The sequence below is a fragment of the Pleurodeles waltl genome, chromosome 2_1 (assembly GCF_031143425.1).
Source record: "Pleurodeles waltl isolate 20211129_DDA chromosome 2_1, aPleWal1.hap1.20221129, whole genome shotgun sequence".
Lineage (NCBI taxonomy): Eukaryota > Metazoa > Chordata > Amphibia > Caudata > Salamandridae > Pleurodeles > Pleurodeles waltl.
The window spans coordinates 723501761-723519226 of record NC_090438.1 but is presented as its reverse complement, the minus strand read 5'-3'; positions in this window follow the sequence as shown (position 1 = coordinate 723519226).

The following is a 17466-nucleotide window of genomic DNA, read 5'->3' as shown; positions in this document are numbered from 1 at the left end:
TTGTGGTTGTTGCTGGGTCCTGCCAGGGTAGGTTTTGTTGGTGAGTGTCTTTTTTGGGTCCCTCGCCCGTGCTGTATGTTGCTTTGGCTGTTGGGTTTCTGGTCTTCCTCCTCTGGGGGGTTCTCGTACTGGTCTTCGGGATTGGTTTTGGTCTTCTGGGCTCCGTCTTTGTCTGTTCAACCTGTGCACTGCCATGCTGCTGGCGTCGGTTCCTTTGCTTATTGGGTTGGCCTATTCGCTTCCTTTTTGTTTTGCGCTCGGTTTTGGCCAAGTGCTCTCTGTTTGTTGGGGTGGCTCCCTGTCTGGTGTTTTATTTGGTTCTCCTTCTTGGGGTACTGTGTTGGCTCTGTCTGGTTTTCAGAAGGCCAGTTTTGCCTGCTTGGGTATTCTTCAATTAGTGATTAATGGGACGAGGACTGGCGGGACCTGGGGATAATGTTCTATTACTTATCAGTAATCTTCATTACTCCTGGTCCTGTTGTCCTCGTCCCACTCATCACGCCCCTTCCACCTTCCCATTCCGCCGGCCTTCTGTTGAGGGTTTGGTAGTGCAGGCAGAATGCTGGGTGAGTACAGCTTCTGTAATACCAGAGGGAGGGCCTGAGAGGGGATATCCCAGCATTCCTCTTGTTCTTTTTTTCTGTTGTGGAGATAGTTATCTCCAATTAGTGATGAATGGGACGAGGACAACAGCACCAGAGGTAAGGAAGATTACCAGTAAGTAATAGAACATTCCTAGCCTTAACAAGGGTGGAGAATAGACTATGATAATTTAAGGGAAGTGCTTGGCCTTTCAATTGTATTGACAGCCAATAGACTGTTTTTATCGATTATACCTTTATCTAATGCCCTCTTTTTTCTTAAAAGTTAAATCCAAACAATCGAATTCCATCTTCTTTCTATTAAAGACAAACCATTCACCCTAATTTTCCTCGCAAACCCTTTAGTCTCAATCCCACACTGATAGCTCATGCTAAAGCCACCTTCTGACTCACTGTATCTTGGCGCTTGTGGTTGTATCTCAGAATATGGTAACAAAAATATCACATTACATACATATGATGACCTAAATATTGATTTCAAAAGTATCCCTCCATTGCATATAAGTTTTCCATTATTAACCACAATGGCGTGACATTTTTGAAAATTATATTAAGGATGCAATATTTTTGTAAGAGGATATTCTGCTGACATACAGTGTTTAATGAAACATGATGAGAGCCCTGTATTAACACCACCTTCCAAGAAACATGGAATTACTCTGACTAAAAGAGGACTTTAGATTCGTAGTGCAATTTTTAAATTTGACACACCTCTATAGTGGAATGCCATTTTGAAGGTGCTCGAAAGTCATTCCAGCTGCTGGCAAAAGCCATCCTGTATGATGTACCACAATGACTTGCAGCACTAGCTAAAAAGTGTTGACTAACCGGCACTGGCTACTCTTGGAGGCACGTATTAAAATGAAGATTTGCAACCTAGTTTCTAAAATTACTTATCTCAGCAAACATTTCAATAGAAAGATAAACTTTTTCCAGTAAGGGGCTACAGATATACCCAAAGCAAACATCTTATATTGGGCTCACAGAGCTAAGAGTAGGAACGCTGCACAACACGTACTGCAGAGAAAAGACTGCATGCCACAATTCAAGGAACATCCAGACCTGGAGCTTCTCAGTCAACCCCTGATTGTGCAAAGCAGGTTTTAACTGAAGTTTAGAGAGATAACAATGAAGTTAACTTGAAAACCTGCAGTGACGTCCGTGGGGTTTAGCCTCTATGTGCACTTCGCATTAAGAGGACTTTGTTGGATCTCCAAATAAATTATAGGAAGCTGTAACCATTTGCTATTGCCTTAAAGCTCATTGTGAAGCTCTGAAGCCCAGAAGATGTTTGCCCATTGCCAGTATAGAAACGTGCTTTTCTTTATGGACGCTCTAAATGGGACCATTGTCTGTGGTCCAAATCCCTGAAGACACTGAGGTTTCTGTGGTTTGAGTATGCTGCCTTTACTGTGCCCCTCAACACATTGCTTCCTTGGATCTGTGATGTGAGCACTCTTAATAGGGTGCTTGGGTACACCTTACTTCCGTATGTCCCTGGGCTGTTGTCTACTTGGATTTATGTCTGAGCTCAGTGCCTCTTTGTGACAATGGGCACACTACCTCCTTGGATCTGTGGTCTGAGTGCACTGCTTCCTTGTGTCACTGGCCACGCTACATCCATGGATCTGTGGTCTGACATTGCATCCTTCTATGGTACCAAGACATGCTGCCTCGTTCGATCCATAATCTAATCTCTGTCCCCTCTGTGATCTTGTAAGTGATGGATTACCAACTCTTAATTCATACTTATATCTGGTAGAGTTTCCTTACTGGTAGCATGTGTAGTGTGATGTGTATGTTGTGATAACAGACTGCAGCAGGTGATTATTGTGAAGCCCTCCTCACCAGATGGCACCCTACTCCAACTTCCTCCTGTAACTTTCTCCTCCTTTACAGACCTTCACCTAACAACTCAACATTCCCAGAAACTTTTCTAGATACAGTCTGAAATCATATTCAATTATACTCAAACTTATGCATTCTTGGGGGCCTAAACATTTGATTTGACAAACCCAATAGCTATCACCACTGTCCTAGTCGCATTGAACCTACATCAGATTGTACACAATCCCACACTCATCACTGGACACATCCTAGATGTCATTTTCGCTAAGCCTGAACTAGTCACCGTTCATAGCATCATGCCAATCACATGGTCAGACCATCATTTGATAACTTTCCGACATAAAACACCACAAATCAACACACCCCACAAATACTTACAATACATGCACCTATCGACCTTGGATCAAACTCAATTTTTAATGACTTAGAAACACAACTAACAGCCAACACAGATCTAGATACAGTTAATTCTGTTCCAAAACTTTATGAGTGGCTACAGGAAGCTTTTAATATCCTAATACCACTCAGAGAAACTAAATAGGACAAAAGAAAACCAACACCTTGGAGAAACACAGTACTTAAAAAGATAAAGCAACAAATCAGAATGTTGCAGCAGACCCGGCTCAAAACAAACAACAGTCAAGACAAACTGCAGCTACACAAACTTAACAGAATATCCAAATCATCAATCAAAAAAGCTAAAAAAAAATGTACTACTCAGCCAGAATTCTAAATGCTAAATCTGCAACCCAATAATTTTTTTTTAATTCTCAGTGAATTTTGTAAACCTACATGCATGGAAGGAAGTCATCCCACTACTCAAGATTTCACAAACAAACTGGCAACTCATTACACAACCAAGGCAGACACATTGGACTCCTATTTAAAACAGAAGAAAAACATCAGTACCAACCCCTTTCCTTAAATACCCTATATGATTAAACCAACCTAGCATCTACAGTCCTTCAAACAAATATCACAAGGTGAATTTATGGATTTGGTCAAAGCAAGCAGACCTTCCAATTGCCCTTCTGACCCTTGTCCACCACACATCTTCAAGAACATTCTTTTATCTACTTCTGCTGCCAGACCTGTAAAAAGAACCATCAACAGCTCTTTAACTACAGGAACTTTTCCTGTAGACCTGAAAAAGGCATACATACTACCGTTATGAAAGAAAACAAACCTAGACCCGCAGGACCCCAGCAACTACAGACCAGTCACAAATGGACCATTCCTGAGCAAACTGATAGAAAGAGCAGCATTCACCCAGATGTCACAACTCATTGAAGACAATTCTATACTTGGAGCCATCTGAAACTAAGGGGCATATTTATACTCCGTTTGCGCGGGAATTGCGTCGTTTTTTTGGACGCAATTTCGACGCAAAACTAACTCCATATTTATACTTTGGCGTTAGACGCGTCTAGCGCCAAAGTCCATGGAGTTTGCGTCATTTTTTAGCGTGGACACCTACTTTGCGTTAATGAGATGCAAGGTAGGCATTCACGTCTAAAAAATCGACTCCGAGGCATGTGCGTCGGATTTATACTCCCGGGCAAAATTCACGCCCGGGAGTGGGCGGGTCAAAAAAAATGACGTCCGGCCGCTTTTGCGCCGTTTTTTAGCGCCTGCAAAAGGCAGGCGTTAAGGGACCTGTGGGCTCTGAAGGAGCCCAGAGGTGCCCTCCCATGCCCCCAGGGACACCCCCTGTCACCCTTACCCACCCCAGGAGGACACCCAAGGAAGGAGGGACCCATCCCAGGGACATTAAGGTAATTTCAGGTAAGTGTTTTTTTTAAAAAAAAAATTGTGGCATAGGGGGGTCTGATTTGTGCCCCCCTACATGCCACTATGCCCAATGACCATGCCCAGGGGACAGAAGTCCCCTGGGCCTGGCCATTGGGCAAGGGGGCATGACTCCTGTCTTTGCTAAGACAGGAGTCATTTCTATGGGGGTTGGGAGTGAAAAAAATGGCGCAAATCGGGTTGAGGCGAAAAAATTGCCTCAACCTGACATGACCCATTTCTTGACGCCCAAGCTCCATTTTCCCCTACGCCGGCGCTGCCTGGTGTACGTCGTTTGTTTTAACGCACACCAGACGGCGCTGGCGGCTAACGCCGGCTAACGTCATTCAATATATTTACGGCGCCCGCATGGTGCTTCAGAATGGCGTTAGCCAGCGCTAATTTTTTTGACGCAAAACTGCGTTAGCGTAGTTTTGCGTCAAAAAGTATAAATATGGGCCTAAATGCCTCCAAAACAGAAATACTCATATGTGGTGACTGGAAATATTATGACCCACTGTGCGCCTGTCCTGACGATCTCGGACCACCTCCTCAATTATCCAAGGAACTTTAAAACCTTGGAATTACCATTGACTCCAAGTTAACAATGAATGCCCAAGTGGACAAATTAGCATGCATAAGCTTCATCACCTTGAAGACTCTACGACGCATCTTCCCCCACCTCGGATTTCCACACAAGGTGCAGGCTACTCTCTCACTTGTACTATCCAAACTGGATTATGCCAATGGCCTCTACCACTAATCATCTCTATCTAATATGAAAAAACTACAACGTATTCAGTACTCCGCTGCCAGGCTACTATTACAAGTAAAGCCACAAGCCCATATCTTCCCTGCCTTGAGAGCGCTACACTGGTTATCCGTTGCCAGAAGATGCACCTTCAAGCTGCTTTGTATCACTCACAAAGCAATATATGGAAAAGGACCGCTTTTTATCAGAAACAAAATAACCAAATAGATTCAACAAAGAAACTTCTGCTCAAGATTGGCACCCCGCCTTAGAACACCACCATACAAGAAAAAGACTATAGGTGGTACATCCTTCTACATTCAAGTAGCCAAACTATGGAATTCATTACCCCCAAATATAAGATCCACAGATAACTATCTTGTCTTCAGAAGACTACTCAAGAGTTGGCTCTTTCCTTCATAACCACCATATTCAAACAGCTATGGACTGCATATGCCTGTGTTGATAAATATTTTTTATCTGATTATGTGTATATGCCAGATATGTATAGTTCTTTAGGAAAGATGTATCGCCACTATGTCATAACAATACATTGCACACATACTCTTTAAACCTGTTTAACTAATGTATATTTACTCACAGTTTAAATATGTATATGTATGTACATATATGTGTGTATATGTGTGTGTATTCATGTGTGTATGTATGTGTGTGTGTGTGTGTGTGTATATATATATATATATATATATATATATATATATATATATATATGTGTGTGTGTGTGTGTGTGCTTTTCTATGCTTAACATGTTCATAGGTCATTGCATAGCTCCTAGATAAGTTGTCATATTAGATATTTATAAATCCCTGCTCTCATTTTATATCACACTGATCAAATGTTTTATCATCATAGGCATTTGGCTATTCAAAAATTGAGTAAAGATAAATAAATGTTAGATAAGTACACTTATCAATTAACTTCAAATATTACAAATCTTGAAAGTCTGTGTTTATACAATACTACTGTTCTTCTCATATTATACCCATTATTATATCCCTTACTATGTATTTATATATCTATTTATTTATTACTCTAGTCCTACTGTATTAGAGAAAAAATAAAATTAAAATAAAATAAAATCTATAAATAAAATTCAAATTATAAGTAAATTAAAAAAAATACATATATTAATTAATTAATAATAAATAAATAAATTAAATCAAAATAAGTATAAAAATGTGTATATATATATATATATATATCCTTTCAGATTTTGCCCTCGAAGCGAAAACGCACTCACAGACAGGTAATTATTATTTATTTCAGCTTAAATCCGACTTGTAACAAAGGGAGCATTCTGTCTCTTCCTGACTAACGTTGCTGAACTTGGAATCCCAGCATGCATATCCAATGACTCATTGCGAGGCTCACCGGAGAGCAATAATCGTAATTTGCATGAGGTTTTAGTTTCAGAACAACGAAGGTGCAGATTTCACACTTGTGATCCTGTGAACAAGGGCTGTGATGGCCTGAAACGCGTCAGGAAGAGACAGAATGCTCCCTTTGTTACAAGTCGGATTTAAGCTGAAATAAATAATAATTACCTGTCTGTGAGTGCGTTTTAGCTTCGAGGGCAAAATCTGAAAGGAGATATATATATATATATATATATATATATATATATATATATATAAACAATGAAGAAGCTTCCAAGGAAGAACGCACACTCGGGAAATCCCAGAACTCAAATAGAGTAATTTATTTCACACACTACGCGTTTCGGCTGTCTAGCAGCCTTGATCACGTGTAACATACCACCAGTGTACATTTAGTTAAATACCCCTTGAATATAAACATAGAAATAGGACTACACATAACAAAAGTTATACAAACAGTGGAAATAAAAAGGGGAGTAAATAATTCATACATTAAGACCATTGCAGGAATAAATATATTAATAAAGCAGTACTTTTTCATATATTAAAATAATTGCAATATTTCATAAGTAATAAGTAAAGGAATGATAATAATAAGAAAACATTCGGTTTTCAACCAAGTGCATTAACATTGCCTAACTGGCTCCCAATTAGTACTCAATAAATAACATAAATAAATAAATATATATAAATCTAAGTTATCATATGTATCCGTTTTAACAAATTAACCGCATAGATATTATTTAATACATCTTACAATATTTTATTTTAATGAATTTAATATTCTTAATAGTTGTAGATGTCTAGAATTATACACGATCAATTGTATCGGCATACTCAATTGCATATAAATGTCTTCACAGTTACATATAAATATATAAATATAAGTATAAATATAAATATAAGTAAGAATATGAGTATAGATAAGAGCCAGTCAATTTTTTCGTTGTAAATTTCAAGTTACATCTATTCCGCACTTCCAAATGTACTTCTTCAATGCACTAGCATCTAAAGTTATTCATTTAACATTCCTTAAATTACTCCCTAAGATGATTCTAACCATATTTTCTCCCAATCTACATAACCACATGTTCTACACAAGTTTTCAAATATCCGATATCCCTGACACCTCGTGACTGAATACATGCACTTAGTATTCCAAAATCGGGAATCCGTCCGGACTCCTCCATTCTGAAAGAATAAAATAGAATTGAAAAATAGAAAATTGGTTAAATATTAAAAGTATTAAAAATACATACTTTCAATGAAAAGCTACCACTCAAATACGAGCATTAATCCAAATAACTAAAAGCTCCCATCCCATGTAATAATCCTAAAAATAATCATCAAAAAAGATGAGTGGTAAGCTCTTCACTCATATTCAATCCATGAGGTGTCTTAGTTTCTAAATCAAGAATATATTTGGATTCTTTTATACGTAAGGTCAACTCTCTATTACCTCCTCTATGATACGCGGGTATATGTTCAATACCAAAGTAGGTCAACACAGTAGCATCAGAATTATGATACTCCTCAAAATGTCTTGCTACCGGATAATGGGGATTTTTTGATGTAATAGCCCGCATATGTTCAAGAATACGCTTCTTCACTACATGTTTTGTACTTCCCACATACCACAAATGACACGGGCATTCCAATACATAAATCGTAAAAGGAGTACTGCAAGTGAGAAACTGCTTAATGGGTCTATTTGTCCCTGGTCTTTTTATGGGGTACTCTTTTCTTGCCACACTATTACGACAGGCTTTACAATGACCACAGGGAAAAAATCCCTGTAAATTATGCTCCTTAACATGAGATAACGGAGAAATATCATTAGATCTCAACATATCATGAAGATTACGGCCTCTTCTGTATGTAATCGAAGGCCATCTCTGAATCTCCTTACCAATAACAGGATCACTTTTCAAAATGTTCCATTGTTTGGAGATAATCTTTTTAATCTTTGTGGTGTCCTCATTAAAAGTTAAAATTAATCGAGTATCATCCTTCTCCTGTTTTTCAGTTACTGCCGTATTATCAAAGAGAGTCTGAATTCTCTCAACTTTCTTGATTTTTTCTGTGGCCTTTTTAATTATCCACCCCGGGTAACCTCTTTGTTTGAATCTTCTAATCATCTCTACCTGTTCTCGTTCAAATGCCTCATCTGTGTTACTTATTCTTTTAGCCCTCAGTAGTTCTCCATACGGAATACTCCATTTAAGTTTATCTGGGTGTCCACTAGCAGCATGCAATAAACTGTTTCCTGCTGTAGCCTTACGAAAGAGTTCAGTATATATCATCCCATTCTTAATCTCAATCTTTGTATCTAGAAATTCAATATACACCTTACTAATATTGTAAGTTAAACTAATATTGAGATTATTATCATTAAGTTTAGTGATAAACTTAATAGCCTCTTTCTCAGAACCTTTCCAGATAATAAATAAATCATCAATATATCTGAGCCACTGTATAGCCTGATGTATTTCAGGATACTTCTCTTCATCCTTGAAAACATGTTCTTCCCAAAGGCCCAAAAATAAACAGGCAAAACTGGGGGCAAAACAAGTTCCCATAGCAGTCCCCAAAATTTGTTTGTATAGTTGACCATTGAATAAAAAAATATTATTAGTCAGACAGTACGTAATCATTTCAATGATCATATCCGTATGTGCCAGGTATCTTAACGATCTAGTATGTAAAAAATGTCTGCATGCCTGTATGCCTTTCTCATGATCAATAATGGTATAAAGGGAATTTACATCAAGAGATATAAGTAAAAAATCTTCTTCCCAAATAATACCCTCCAATTTGCCTAAAAAGTCCTTTGTATCCTGAACATAAGAGGGTAAATTCATGACAAAATCTCTTAGAAAAAAATCCACATATTTGGATATATTTTCCAGAGCATTACCACAAGATGATACTATAGGCCTTCCCGGAGGGTTGAGTCTATCCTTATGAATTTTCGGGAGAATATACAATACAGGTAACTTGGGAAAATCCTTTTTCAGGAAACAGTACTCCTCCCACACTAATAGACCCTTATCCTTCCACTCTGTTAGGAGACGCCATATATTAGTGATACTATTAGAATATACTTCTTTAGTTATAACTTTATAAAAGTGTGTATTACTCAATTGACGCATAACTTCGTCAATATATTTCTGCCTTTTCCAGAGTACTATATTGCCTCCTTTATCTGCTGGGCAAATAATAGTATCACTGTCTTCCACTAATAATCTAATGGTCTCACTCTGATTAAATGTCATATTGTTATTATTTCTTGGTCTGAACCATGTTCGATGCCGGAAATGTGTCAGACCACGCACTGTCATGTCATAAAAAGTATCTATATTATCATGCATCATATTTGGCAAAAATGTCGATTTGGGTTTGAAACCGGAAGGAACTACTCGATCATAAACAACACCCAGCTCTTCCAAATTTTGATATAGATTCTTTTCATTAATTGGTGTTATACAGTCCTGTTCTAACTCATGCAGAATTAACAATGTATCCACATCGCTAATAGATAGAACATGTTTGTCACTATCCTTATTCACATCAGGTTCCAAACTATTGCAAATGTTCCCTTTCAGTTTAAACCATTTTTTTAGTTTTAATTTTCTAACAAATTTAAACAGGTCAATTCGGGTTTCAGCATAATTAAAACGTGTAGTTGGACAAAAAGAGAGACCCAAACTCAATGTTCTTTTATCATCTTCAGTTAAAAAGTGATCTGATAGATTAACAATAGTTTTATTCACCGTTTCCATATCCATTAGATCACCATGTTGAAGCCACTTGTTATTTTTCTCAATTACTCTTAATTTGGGTCTCTTCTTAGTCCGGTCTCTAATTCTCTGTCTCCTCTTTTGACTCCTGCTCGTCTTCCTCGTCGTCCTGTTGATCTGCCCCTGTAATTTTGTCCCTCTCCCTTCTGTTTGTATGGTACTTGCCTGCCACGACGCAGCAGGCGATACTCGTCTAAAAAAGTAGCCGGTTTGTTGGTAACTTCGACACTAGACGGTTCACTTTCCGTTGAACTTAAAGAGTCAATCTCTTGTACACTTTCCAGTTCACTTTCAGAGGTTGAGGGCTGGGCCATAGATATTGGGGAATTGCTACCTGATTTGTACAGATGATCGTATTTTCTACTAAAAGTTAGAATTCTACCACTTTCATAATCTCCAATGTCTCTATGGAGTTTTTGTTGTTTCTTAATTTTTATATCGTCTTCATATTTCTTCAATTTAACCTTCATAAGTTCAAAAAAACGAGAGATACTTTCTTTGTCTGTTTCAGATCTGCTGGTCAAATCATCTTTTATTTTTTTAATGTCCAATAACAGGATCTCACGATCACGCCAAGCATATTTGACCAAAATTTCCAACATATGTTTAGAACTGATTGCAGAATTATCCGCCCATTCTTTTAACATTTCAGGATTTGGAGACTCATAGACTGGTGTAATAAAGATTCTTAGTCCTCTTGGGACCATATCCTGATCAATATAATTTTGTAAAGAAGTGGCTTCCCACCATTTCGAAATTTCCTGTTTACACAATTTTTCCAGCTTATGTAAGGATGTATTCAGATCATTATTACCACCCTGATCAATCACAGACAATTTATTTCTTATGGCAGTTTTAGAGAATAATACCTGAGCAGCCATTTTCCTTTCACTATCAATGTCATCATCCATCTTGTTGACTAGAGTATACGAATCCAAATATATACAAAAAGACACAACTATTACTAAGATATAAATACTCTATTGAGACTGAGAAGACCCCTGGAAAAATACCAGTTCCTCTTGCCGGAACCTTACAAGCATAAAAAATATCATGCACAAGAAAAAAGGACAAAAAATATCAATTTTCTGTATCACGTTAATGGAGTACTTTAAACAGTACCGCAATTCCTGGAGAGACTCAAAATATGTTCATTTTAGATAATATATTCCAATGCCACTATATACGGCTTCATAGCACTTCACATTTCAATTCGATTGAGATATAATTTCGAATTTGGACTCCCAATATAAAAAAATAGGAATGTTGTGAAAACAATATGGTACTCCTACAGTTGCACAATAATCCCACGTTACTCCGTAACTGTCATAGAGCTGGTTACACAGTTCAATAATTCCCGACCATGAGCAAAAAACTCCGTTGTAAGGGAGGAGAAATACGTTCAGGAGATAAATAAAATAGATGAGAAAATGAGAGAATTCGTGATGAAGTTTTTCCTTTATCGATGACCAATTATTTAAAAAAACATCGTTTGCAAAATACGCCGTTTATAATTGCAATGTTTTAAATATCTCCATGTCATCAAAGAACTAGAAACTCTCAATTCGTTACCCGGTCCTGTGTCAGAAGCAGCTGAAACAATTCAGAATGAATAAACAGAATCTCAGCGTTGGTACACCAACTTAATTAGGCTGTGCAGTCAACAAACGAAGTACCTTTTGTGAAGACGCTATGCTGCTCTAGCATCGTAGTGAATATTTAATCCAAATACATGTATTGTTAGTCAATTTCAAGAGCAGTAGAAAAGTAAAAAATTCACCAATAAGACTTGTAATTGCACTGTGTTCGTTCCAAAACGCAGAAAGCAGCTCTTCAGTATCATAAAAAATACTGCGATTCAAACCGGGTTAACGGCCGGCCAAAGAGAGCCTCAAACAATTCATTAATTGCACCGATACTCGCAGCTGGGCTCCTGAATGCCCGAGATGAATAATGCGAGACAGGTCGGCACAAAACTCCGGTTAGTAATATAAACACCATTACCGTTTGTGTAGCCGCTCCGCTACTTTAACATCGTAATGGACATCCGATCCAAGTGCATTTGTTTTCAGTCGATTTCAAGAACGGTGAAAAAACAAAACAAAAACAAAAGAGTCATCAATGGGAGTTGCAGTTACATCATATTCATTCCAAACTGCAGAAAGCAGCTCTCCAATGCCGTGAAAAATACAGCGATCCAAAGTAGGTTAACGGCCGGCCAAATGGAGCCCCAAACAATCCATTCACTATAGCAATGCTCACAGCTGGGCTCCTGGAGGCCCGAGAGAGGTGGTGCGTAGAGAACCGGCAGAGCACTCCGGTTAAAAATAGAAACAATGAAGAAGCTTCCAAGGAAGAACGCACACTCGGGAAATCCCAGAACTCAAATAGAGTAATTTATTTCACACACTACGCGTTTCGGCTGTCTAGCAGCCTTGATCACGTGTAACATACCACCAGTGTACATTTAGTTAAATACCCCTTGAATATAAACATAGAAATAGGACTACACATAACAAAAGTTATACAAACAGTGGAAATAAAAAGGGGAGTAAATAATTCATACATTAAGACCATTGCAGGAATAAATATATTAATAAAGCAGTACTTTTTCATATATTAAAATAATTGCAATATTTCATAAGTAATAAGTAAAGGAATGATAATAATAAGAAAACATTCGGTTTTCAACCAAGTGCATTAACATTGCCTAACTGGCTCCCAATTAGTACTCAATAAATAACATAAATAAATAAATATATATAAATCTAAGTTATCATATGTATCCGTTTTAACAAATTAACCGCATAGATATTATTTAATACATCTTACAATATTTTATTTTAATGAATTTAATATTCTTAATAGTTGTAGATGTCTAGAATTATACACGATCAATTGTATCGGCATACTCAATTGCATATAAATGTCTTCACAGTTACATATAAATATATAAATATAAGTATAAATATAAATATAAGTAAGAATATGAGTATAGATAAGAGCCAGTCAATTTTTTCGTTGTAAATTTCAAGTTACATCTATTCCGCACTTCCAAATGTACTTCTTCAATGCACTAGCATCTAAAGTTATTCATTTAACATTCCTTAAATTACTCCCTAAGATGATTCTAACCATATTTTCTCCCAATCTACATAACCACATGTTCTACACAAGTTTTCAAATATCCGATATCCCTGACACCTCGTGACTGAATACATGCACTTAGTATTCCAAAATCGGGAATCCGTCCGGACTCCTCCATTCTGAAAGAATAAAATAGAATTGAAAAATAGAAAATTGGTTAAATATTAAAAGTATTAAAAATACATACTTTCAATGAAAAGCTACCACTCAAATACGAGCATTAATCCAAATAACTAAAAGCTCCCATCCCATGTAATAATCCTAAAAATAATCATCAAAAAAGATGAGTGGTAAGCTCTTCACTCATATTCAATCCATGAGGTGTCTTAGTTTCTAAATCAAGAATATATTTGGATTCTTTTATACGTAAGGTCAACTCTCTATTACCTCCTCTATGATACGCGGGTATATGTTCAATACCAAAGTAGGTCAACACAGTAGCATCAGAATTATGATACTCCTCAAAATGTCTTGCTACCGGATAATGGGGATTTTTTGATGTAATAGCCCGCATATGTTCAAGAATACGCTTCTTCACTACGTGTTTTGTACTTCCCACATACCACAAATGACACGGGCATTCCAATACATAAATCGTAAAAGGAGTACTGCAAGTGAGAAACTGCTTAATGGGTCTATTTGTCCCTGGTCTTTTTATGGGGTACTCTTTTCTTGCCACACTATTACGACAGGCTTTACAATGACCACAGGGAAAAAATCCCTGTAAATTATGCTCCTTAACATGAGATAACGGAGAAATATCATTAGATCTCAACATATCATGAAGATTACGGCCTCTTCTGTATGTAATCGAAGGCCATCTCTGAATCTCCTTACCAATAACAGGATCACTTTTCAAAATGTTCCATTGTTTGGAGATAATCTTTTTAATCTTTGTGGTGTTCTCATTAAAAGTTAAAATTAATCGAGTATCATCCTTCTCCTGTTTTTCAGTTACTGCCGTATTATCAAAGAGAGTCTGAATTCTCTCAACTTTCTTGATTTTTTCTGTGGCCTTTTTAATTATCCACCCCGGGTAACCTCTTTGTTTGAATCTTCTAATCATCTCTACCTGTTCTCGTTCAAATGCCTCATCTGTGTTACTTATTCTTTTAGCCCTCAGTAGTTCTCCATACGGAATACTCCATTTAAGTTTATCTGGGTATCCACTAGCAGCATGCAATAAACTGTTTCCTGCTGTAGCCTTACGAAAGAGTTCAGTATATATCATCCCATTCTTAATCTCAATCTTTGTATCTAGAAATTCAATATACACCTTACTAATATTGTAAGTTAAACTAATATTGAGATTATTATCATTAAGTTTAGTGATAAACTTAATAGCCTCTTTCTCAGAACCTTTCCAGATAATAAATAAATCATCAATATATCTGAGCCACTGTATAGCCTGATGTATTTCAGGATACTTCTCTTCATCCTTGAAAACATGTTCTTCCCAAAGGCCCAAAAATAAACAGGCAAAACTGGGGGCAAAACAAGTTCCCATAGCAGTCCCCAAAATTTGTTTGTATAGTTGACCATTGAATAAAAAAATATTATTAGTCAGACAGTACGTAATCATTTCAATGATCATATCCGTATGTGCCAGGTATCTTAACGATCTAGTATGTAAAAAATGTCTGCATGCCTGTATGCCTTTCTCATGATCAATAATGGTATAAAGGGAATTTACATCAAGAGATATAAGTAAAAAATCTTCTTCCCAAATAATACCCTCCAATTTGCCTAAAAAGTCCTTTGTATCCTGAACATAAGAGGGTAAATTCATGACAAAATCTCTTAGAAAAAAATCCACATATTTGGATATATTTTCCAGAGCATTACCACAAGATGATACTATAGGCCTTCCCGGAGGGTTGAGTCTATCCTTATGAATTTTCGGGAGAATATACAATACAGGTAACTTGGGAAAATCCTTTTTCAGGAAACAGTACTCCTCCCACACTAATAGACCCTTATCCTTCCACTCTGTTAGGAGACGCCATATATTAGTGATACTATTAGAATATACTTCTTTAGTTATAACTTTATAAAAGTGTGTATTACTCAATTGACGCATAACTTCGTCAATATATTTCTGCCTTTTCCAGAGTACTATATTGCCTCCTTTATCTGCTGGGCAAATAATAGTATCACTGTCTTCCACTAATAATCTAATGGTCTCACTCTGATTAAATGTCATATTGTTATTATTTCTTGGTCTGAACCATGTTCGATGCCGGAAATGTGTCAGACCACGCACTGTCATGTCATAAAAAGTATCTATATTATCATGCATCATATTTGGCAAAAATGTCGATTTGGGTTTGAAACCGGAAGGAACTACTCGATCATAAACAACACCCAGCTCTTCCAAATTTTGATATAGATTCTTTTCATTAATTGGTGTTATACAGTCCTGTTCTAACTCATGCAGAATTAACAATGTATCCACATCGCTAATAGATAGAACATGTTTGTCACTATCCTTATTCACATCAGGTTCCAAACTATTGCAAATGTTCCCTTTCAGTTTAAACCATTTTTTTAGTTTTAATTTTCTAACAAATTTAAACAGGTCAATTCGGGTTTCAGCATAATTAAAACGTGTAGTTGGACAAAAAGAGAGACCCAAACTCAATGTTCTTTTATCATCTTCAGTTAAAAAGTGATCTGATAGATTAACAATAGTTTTATTCACCGTTTCCATATCCATTAGATCACCATGTTGAAGCCACTTGTTATTTTTCTCAATTACTCTTAATTTGGGTCTCTTCTTAGTCCGGTCTCTAATTCTCTGTCTCCTCTTTTGACTCCTGCTCGTCTTCCTCGTCGTCCTGTTGATCTGCCCCTGTAATTTTGTCCCTCTCCCTTCTGTTTGTATGGTACTTGCCTGCCACGACGCAGCAGGCGATACTCGTCTAAAAAAGTAGCCGGTTTGTTGGTAACTTCGACACTAGACGGTTCACTTTCCGTTGAACTTAAAGAGTCAATCTCTTGTACACTTTCCAGTTCACTTTCAGAGGTTGAGGGCTGGGCCATAGATATTGGGGAATTGCTACCTGATTTGTACAGATGATCGTATTTTCTACTAAAAGTTAGAATTCTACCACTTTCATAATCTCCAATGTCTCTATGGAGTTTTTGTTGTTTCTTAATTTTTATATCGTCTTCATATTTCTTCAATTTAACCTTCATAAGTTCAAAAAAACGAGAGATACTTTCTTTGTCTGTTTCAGATCTGCTGGTCAAATCATCTTTTATTTTTTTAATGTCCAATAACAGGATCTCACGATCACGCCAAGCATATTTGACCAAAATTTCCAACATATGTTTAGAACTGATTGCAGAATTATCCGCCCATTCTTTTAACATTTCAGGATTTGGAGACTCATAGACTGGTGTAATAAAGATTCTTAGTCCTCTTGGGACCATATCCTGATCAATATAATTTTGTAAAGAAGTGGCTTCCCACCATTTCGAAATTTCCTGTTTACACAATTTTTCCAGCTTATGTAAGGATGTATTCAGATCATTATTACCACCCTGATCAATCACAGACAATTTATTTCTTATGGCAGTTTTAGAGAATAATACCTGAGCAGCCATTTTCCTTTCACTATCAATGTCATCATCCATCTTGTTGACTAGAGTATACGAATCCAAATATATACAAAAAGACACAACTATTACTAAGATATAAATACTCTATTGAGACTGAGAAGACCCCTGGAAAAATACCAGTTCCTCTTGCCGGAACCTTACAAGCATAAAAAATATCATGCACAAGAAAAAAGGACCAAAAATATCAATTTTCTGTATCACGTTAATGGAGTACTTTAAACAGTACCGCAATTCCTGGAGAGACTCAAAATATGTTCATTTTAGATAATATATTCCAATGCCACTATATACGGCTTCATAGCACTTCACATTTCAATTCGATTGAGATATAATTTCGAATTTGGACTCCCAATATAAAAAAATAGGAATGTTGTGAAAACAATATGGTACTCCTACAGTTGCACAATAATCCCACGTTACTCCGTAACTGTCATAGAGCTGGTTACACAGTTCAATAATTCCCGACCATGAGCAAAAAACTCCGTTGTAAGGGAGGAGAAATACGTTCA